Raw genomic sequence first — 7,403 nt, 5'->3', positions numbered from 1 at the left:
GCAGAACCAACACCCTTCTTCCCCACAATGACTGCAAGGCACCAGGCTGTGCTGTGCTAGATCTACCACATACCCCAAACTACTACGTGTCAGACCCTGATGGACACCTACAGCCCACAATCCACATATACACTTAGGTTAGGACTTACCTGACACGCACACCTTTTCCAATACAATCCTCTAGGTATCAGGACCTTATTGCAATTTCTGTGCAGATGCAGGCATGCATACAATGCTAAGCATCAACCCTTACCTAGCCTCTCACTGTTTTATTGCCTTCATACACTACTATTCAGTGGTAGGGGATTTAACATGGCTGAAAATTAGCAGTGCCCTGTGGGCAGTAACAGAGGTGTAGTAAGAGACACTGAGCATTGCCTGATGTTAGGCACAGTCTGAGGCTCAGGATTGTAGAGTGCAGAGGTATGTGATACATAGTATTGCCCAAGGGCTCAGGTAGGTGGTGAGCAAGCCCTGAAATCAAAGAGTGTTTCAGACTATCACGGTGTTGGAAGGAGTGTCCAGGCAGTCTTCTAACAAGTAGAGCACTCATGAATTTGACAAGAGGATTAGGGGGTGTCTAATAAGGCCTGAAGAGTGCACAGCCCTGATATTGAGATGACTCTGTGGGGGCTTCAGGGAGATGCTCTACAATGTCTTATGAATACAGCATTGTATGTTGTGTGGCAGCATTTGTGAAGTGTCTACTGTAATAGGGTCTGACCCATGGCGATCAATGTAGAATACCAGGGGCGTCTCCAGCAGTGCCTGAGCAAAAGTACTGTATGTGGAGCAGAGGTGATGGTGCTGATGCTTTAAGGACCAGTGCGTGTGTGTGTGGTGTTGTGGTGATGGTGGAGAAAGGGTACTCATGGCTGTCACCTAAAGTGTATATAAAGGTATGTACTGTTGCATTTTTCATTGTACTGTGTGTTTCACAACAGTGAAAGAAAGGTTTACTAACTCTCTCCTTCAAGGGTAGAGAGATGATAAGAGGATGTGAATGCATCGTATTTAACCAGCATGTCTATCAGGTCGATGACTGTTTCCCATGCTCAATTGTATTTCAAAATATTGATTTTGGTGTCAGTTTATTATTTGGTGCCTGGTGATGAACAGGGCATTTCCTCCAGACTGGAGCATCTGTGGAGCTCAGTGTAGCTTCTGCATCCCTTGGCTCTTTCTTCTGTACCCTCTCCCCAGCTTCTGTACTGATTGGACAAGCTGGTTCCTTGCTCTCCCTCTAAGAGTAGAGGGAGGCCCAGAGAACCTTCAGGGACCACATTTAACCAGGGTGTCTCATCTTGTTTATGACTTTCCCTGCAGCTCAATCAGTAGTTCAAAATATTGACTGTGACTATTAGTTTACTATTTGGTTGCCTGTGCATTAGATATGGCTTCAGATTTCTAGCCCATGGAGGACATAGGCTGTAAGACTCTGGGAATGATTTCCTTAGTGGCATGTAGTATACGCCATTGAATGTGGACCAGCCAGTGTCATTCCATGTACAACCATAATGTGATAGGGATTTGACAAATGGTAGGGAATGGGGCACTCTGTGGTGGTGATGATCCTGTGCACACCATCAATGGTGTTTTCTACATCTGGGAAGTGGCCAGGGACCACGATATATAGGATGGTGTGCAAGCTCCACTCATCTCCTGCCAATCCATTATATAGGCTCCTTGTTAAGATATGTGAGGCCCAAAGGAGTAAGGAGCTACAGATCTCCTCTAACATTTGCACCTCTGCCATTCCGAATTCACAAAGCCTGACCTTACCCACTCCACCAAGAAGGATATTTTCTACTTTAATATCACGGTGTGCAATGCATCTTTGTTGGAGAAAGTGCACCGATGAGAAGAGCTGATTATTGTTCTATTACCTTCTTGTGATAGCATCTCTCGCTGAAGTACATCTCTTCTTCATAGGGAGGGGAGACGAGGAGGGCTTCCATGGATCTTATTTAAACTGGCTGCCTCTTGTAATGATGGCTATCCATATTGCTCAGTTGGTATTTCAGAATATTGTTTATAGTTTGGTCACCTGGGTACTGAACAGGGCATCACTTGTTCAGGTGGGACAATCTGTGGAGCATGGTGTAGCTTCTGCATCTCTTACCTCTTTCTTCCACACCCTCTTCCTGAAAGTGATCTATACTCTTGGATAGCTGATTCACTAGATTTCTTCTTCAAGGGGAGTTGGATGCTAAGAGGACCCAAAGAGGTCCTATTTAACCAGGGGGTCTCATTGAGTGGATGGCTGTTCCTATAGCTCAGTTTTCAATCAGGATATTTTCTGTTGCTAGTTTAATATTTGGTGCCTGGGTGCTTATCAGTGCATCAACTCCAGGACTGACTAAATGTGGAGCATGGGGTAGCTTCTGCGTCCATTACCTCTTCCCTCCACACCTTCTTCCTAAAAGTGATTTTCCCAACCTCTAGACTGAGTGAAATCCTGGTTCACTAGCTCTTCTTCAAGGAGAGAGGTATCCTAAGAGGACCTTTAGAGATCATATTTAATTAGGACATACCTTTCTTATGACTGGCCTAATAGCTGAATTGGTTGTTGAGAATATTATTGTTGCTCTTAGTTTACTATTTAGTCATGTGGGTGCTGAAGAAGGCACACCTCCAGGCTGGAGTATCTGTGGAGCATGGTGTGGTTTCTGCAACCCTTGCCTCTTTCTTTAAACCCTGTTCCTGAAAGTGACGCTTCCCAGCTTCTATGCTGATTAAAATGCTGGTTCATTTGCTCTCCTATTCAAGAGGAGAGTGATGATAAAGGGACCTGTGTGGATCATATTTAACCAGTGTGTCTAATCATGATGATGACTGTTCCCAGTGTTCAACTGGTATTTCAGAATATTGATTGTTGCAGTTAGTTTATTATTTGGTCACCTGGGTTCTGGACAGGGTGTCTCCTCCAGGGAGAAGTATCTATGGAGCATGGTGTAGCTTCTGCATTCCTTGCCTCTTTGTTCCACATCCTCTTTCTGAAAGTGAATCTTTCCAGCTTCTGCACTGATGAAATGCTGGCTCATTAGCTCTTTTCTTCAAGGGTAGAGGAAAGCTAAAGAGGACATTTAGGTATCACGTTTAACCAGGACTTGCCATGCTGATAGCTGACCTCATAGCTCAATCCTCACATTTGAGTATATTGATTGTTGCTGTTAGTTTATTATTTAGTCTCTGCCTGTGTGTTAGAAATGACACAATCTTTTCACAGGTATAACCAATGTTGTACATATGCTATACGACTCTGGGAATGATTTCCTTATTGTCCTGTGGTACACGTTATTGAATGTGTCCCAACCAATGTTGTTGCACAGGTTGACTTATTATTAGCATTTACCAGATGTGGACCATGAGTAACCATGCAATGACAGTACGACAGGGTTTTGACAAATGGTAATGAATGGGACACACGGTAGTGATGATGATCCTGTGCATGCCATCAAGGGTGGTTTTTACACATTAAAGTGGCCAGTGACCATGCCATGTAGGATGATGCCCAGGCTCCACTTAATCACCTGCCAAACCATCATAGGGTTTTGTTGCCAATTTCTCTGGGACCATATAGAGTAAGGAGCCACAAACCTCCTCCAACATCTGTCCCTTTCAAGCCGAGTGGCCATAACAAAATCACTAAGCTTGACCTTACCAGTTCCATGCTGGATGATATGCACTAATATCATGATGTGCAATGTGTCTTTTTGAGAAAGTGTACCACTGACATAACCTGATGGATGGTTGGTCTATCCTCCTCCTTCTTGAGATTACCTGTCTTCCTGAGGAACATCTCCAGATCTTTTCCTGGAATATACTCCATGACCACATAAGTCACTGTGTATCAATGATTTGAAAAAAAAATGTCCTATGTAACTTAAGTGTGTTCCATAAATTGATGGATGTTTACTTCAGATAGAATGTGAGTCAGAGCACCGTGTTGTTCCTGAAGGATCTTGGCAGCCATCTGCGCATGTTTGGATAGGTTACAGACATGCATCATGTCAGCGTGTCCATGACTTGAAAAAATTGGACTATGTTGCTATTCACATAAATTAGTGTATATCAATGACAAGAAAAAACTGTGCTATGGAACTGTGTTCCATAGATCGAAGGATGTTTACTTCAGAGATAATGTGAGTCAGAGCACTGTGTTGTTTCTGAAGGCCTTGACAGCCATCTGTCATGTGTGGGTAGGTCACAGACATGCGTCACCTCTGTGTGTCAATGACGTGAAAAAAACTGAACTATGTTGCTATGTTTCAAGGAATGCAGGATGTGTGCTTCAAAAGTGCTTATGAGACAGAAGACTGTGTTGTTTCTGAAGGACCCACCTGTGCATATATGGGTAGGTTGCAGGCAAGCATCAACTCCCCATATGAACTAGAACCCAGAGATGTTAAGATTCGGACATCCTTTCCTAGCATGTCCTCTTCCATTGGCTGCCCATGATGTTGAGCTCAACTTAAGTCACTTTATTTTGGGGGAAATTTTAGGACACGTTATGCTAGAAAAAAAATTCATGTAGCTTCAGAATGGCAGATTATAGCTATGAATTTTTTGTCGTGAAATCTGAGATATTCCAAATAACACAATGAAGCCTTTTCAGGCCCTTAGATAGAGGAAAAATCTGGAGCATAATTTACATAAAGAAACTGACAAGAGTGTAGCAGCACATGTTCAGATTCTGGGGTGGAGTCCATACTCAGACATGGTGATCCCTGAACTCTTCTGCTATACACAGTGTAGCTACAACTAGAAATATTGTCAGAGACAAGAAGGTATTCCACAAACAAAAACATGAGGTTTTTGACTGTGGATATTAGCAAGAAGAGGGTGAGCATTTATAAATGAACCGGTAGTAGTCACAGGGATGGAGTGGAGGAAGTGAAATAGAGCAGACGGGTATGACCACAATGCTGTGCAGGCATCACGGGAATGTTTTGATGAACTTGCTCTGGGTAGAGTAGAGTCAAAGGTACAGCCAAAGAAGCCCTCTCTTAGCAGAGCCAAAGAAACCCCGTTGTCCCTGAAATCACAGCCAAAGAAAAGAGCCGGACCTGAGATCAGAGCCACTTCAGTGACCCTGATATTAGAGTCAAAATGTTAAAAAGGGTCAGTGAATGTAACACACTTTAGACCAGAAACCAGACCTAGAGAATGCATTCTTATTCTGACAAACTCAGCACAAAAACTAACCAGTCTTTGCGCAGGAAATCCATTCAATCTCTGATCACAAAATCAACAAATCCCTAAACACGAAATCCAGCCATTCATTGAGCTGAGAACAGATCAGGCATTGAATTTTGACTAATTTCTATTCTGAAAATCTTCACCCTGTAACCACTGGGTTGAGCTCTCAGAGTCCAGCTGAGGAGAGGGAAGAGGGTTTGTATGAGCAAAGGGGTGAGGTTTATGATGGAGAAACCCACAGAGACAGTTCACCCGAGCTAGTGGGAACTCACTGACTTTGGACCGATATCTATAGAACCTGCATAGGACCAAAGTAGCCCCTCTCATTGTGGGGGACAGTGGTGTGCCTTGGACACTTTGTGGGACCATCGGGAGTGGGACCAGACTTCATCCCTAGTGCATGAACTCGTTTTTGGAGCCCTTTCCCTATGGCTGATGCTTTGCTCAACCCTGTATCAGGGGAGGGTCTTGATTCTGCCTCAACTTGTTATGCCAGACTCTTCGTGGGAGGCCTTTGTGAGGAGTGAATTGGGGTGGGGTTTGTGGAAGTTGGTGGGAAGGTGGGAGAAGCGGGATGGGGAACTGTGTTCAGTATGTAAAATGGAAAAACTACCTGAGCAAATTTGGAGCATGAGGACCATGGGAAAGAATTGAAGGGGAGGGGAGAGATAGGAAGGGGAGCAGAGGAAAATGTAGAGGTCATTAAAAATCAATAAAAAATGAAAAAAAGAAATATCTCATATGGATGGTCATTTGAACACATGGACCCTCAAGTGCAGTTGATGGTACAGTTTGGGGAACTTTATATTGTAGAGCCTTAGTGGCAGAAGGCTGTCCCCGAGTGTGTCTTGAGATGAGCAAGCTATTCTCTGTTCTCCCTACTTTCTGCTTGAGGTTGGGGTGTGACACTCAAACCTACTGCTTTTGCCTTCAATCTTCCAGCTGCTTTCTTGCCTCTGTCCCACCTCCATGGGCTCTTATCCCTCTGTAAATGAGCCAGATATGTTTCTTCTTATGACCCCGTGTTTATGAAATTTTATTACAACAGAAATGTATCCAGTGAGCATGGGTTTAGCAAAGAGGGTTCCTATTCGTCCCTCCTGCACCTGAGTTGTCCCAAAGTCAAGGCAGATTCTTTGCTGTTACACAATCATACACTGAATGTGTCTCTTCAACTTAGCCCCACCAGAAATTCAGTGACCCTGCAAGTAGCCTCAATTCCAGATCCCTTCTTCTGTCATTGTAGCACATGCCTGATATTAATGAAGCCTGCTTTTTGGTGGTGCTGGATCTCCTGATTCCAGAGAAACTTTGAAGTTCGTGGAGACAAGCTTTGTCTGATGGGAATGAACCTGCTTCAGATTCCCACTTGGTGTTTATCGTTACTAGAGTCCTCGTGCCTGGATGGAGGATCTCTCCTAGTGTCACAGACCCTCTGTAACCCCCCATCTTTCCTTGCATCCCCCTAGAGAAACAAACTCATATATAACAAGGAGAGATACAAGAATCAATGGAAAACTTAAAAGTCTAAATAATACTAGGCAACACAATCTCAGAAAAATTCACGGATGAATTCAGAAATATAAAAAATAACTGTAATAATCCACAAATATTCCAGTAGTCCATAAAAGGGAAGATGTAGGCAGAGGCTGCTCTTTCATTTCTAGCCACCCAGACCCAAAATAATCACACAGAAACTATATTAATTACAGCACCGCTAGGCCAACAGTTTAGGCTTATTCCTGCCTAACTCATGTCTTAATTCACACATATCTATTAATCCGTGTATCACTACATTGTTGTGGCCTACGGGCATGGTTCCTTCCACTTCTGTCTCTTGCAGTGGTACATCACACCTTTCTGACTATGCCTCTTTCTCCTAACTTCAAGTTATTTTCCCAGCTGTCACTATTCTTCCCTGCTACAGGACCAAAGCAGCTTTATTCAATAGCAAAACACATTGACAGCATACAGAGGAAAATCCCACATCACCTCTGCTTTTCTGTTTAAGTAAAAAGAAAGGCTTTAACTTTAACATGGTAAATTTACAGATAGTAAAACAGGTATCAAGCAAGAATACAGTTACAATACTTATAACTACTTTATTTTTTAGCATAACCATAACTATAGCCTATAACCTTAGTCTGTGGGGTACGAAGAAGAGGACATCTGGGACTTGCTGTCCATTGGCTTACCACCAT

Source organism: Chionomys nivalis, chromosome 19 (assembly GCF_950005125.1).
Source record: "Chionomys nivalis chromosome 19, mChiNiv1.1, whole genome shotgun sequence".
NCBI lineage: Eukaryota > Metazoa > Chordata > Mammalia > Rodentia > Cricetidae > Chionomys > Chionomys nivalis.
The sequence above is the reverse complement of the archived record's forward strand: the minus strand, read 5'-3'. Positions refer to the sequence as shown.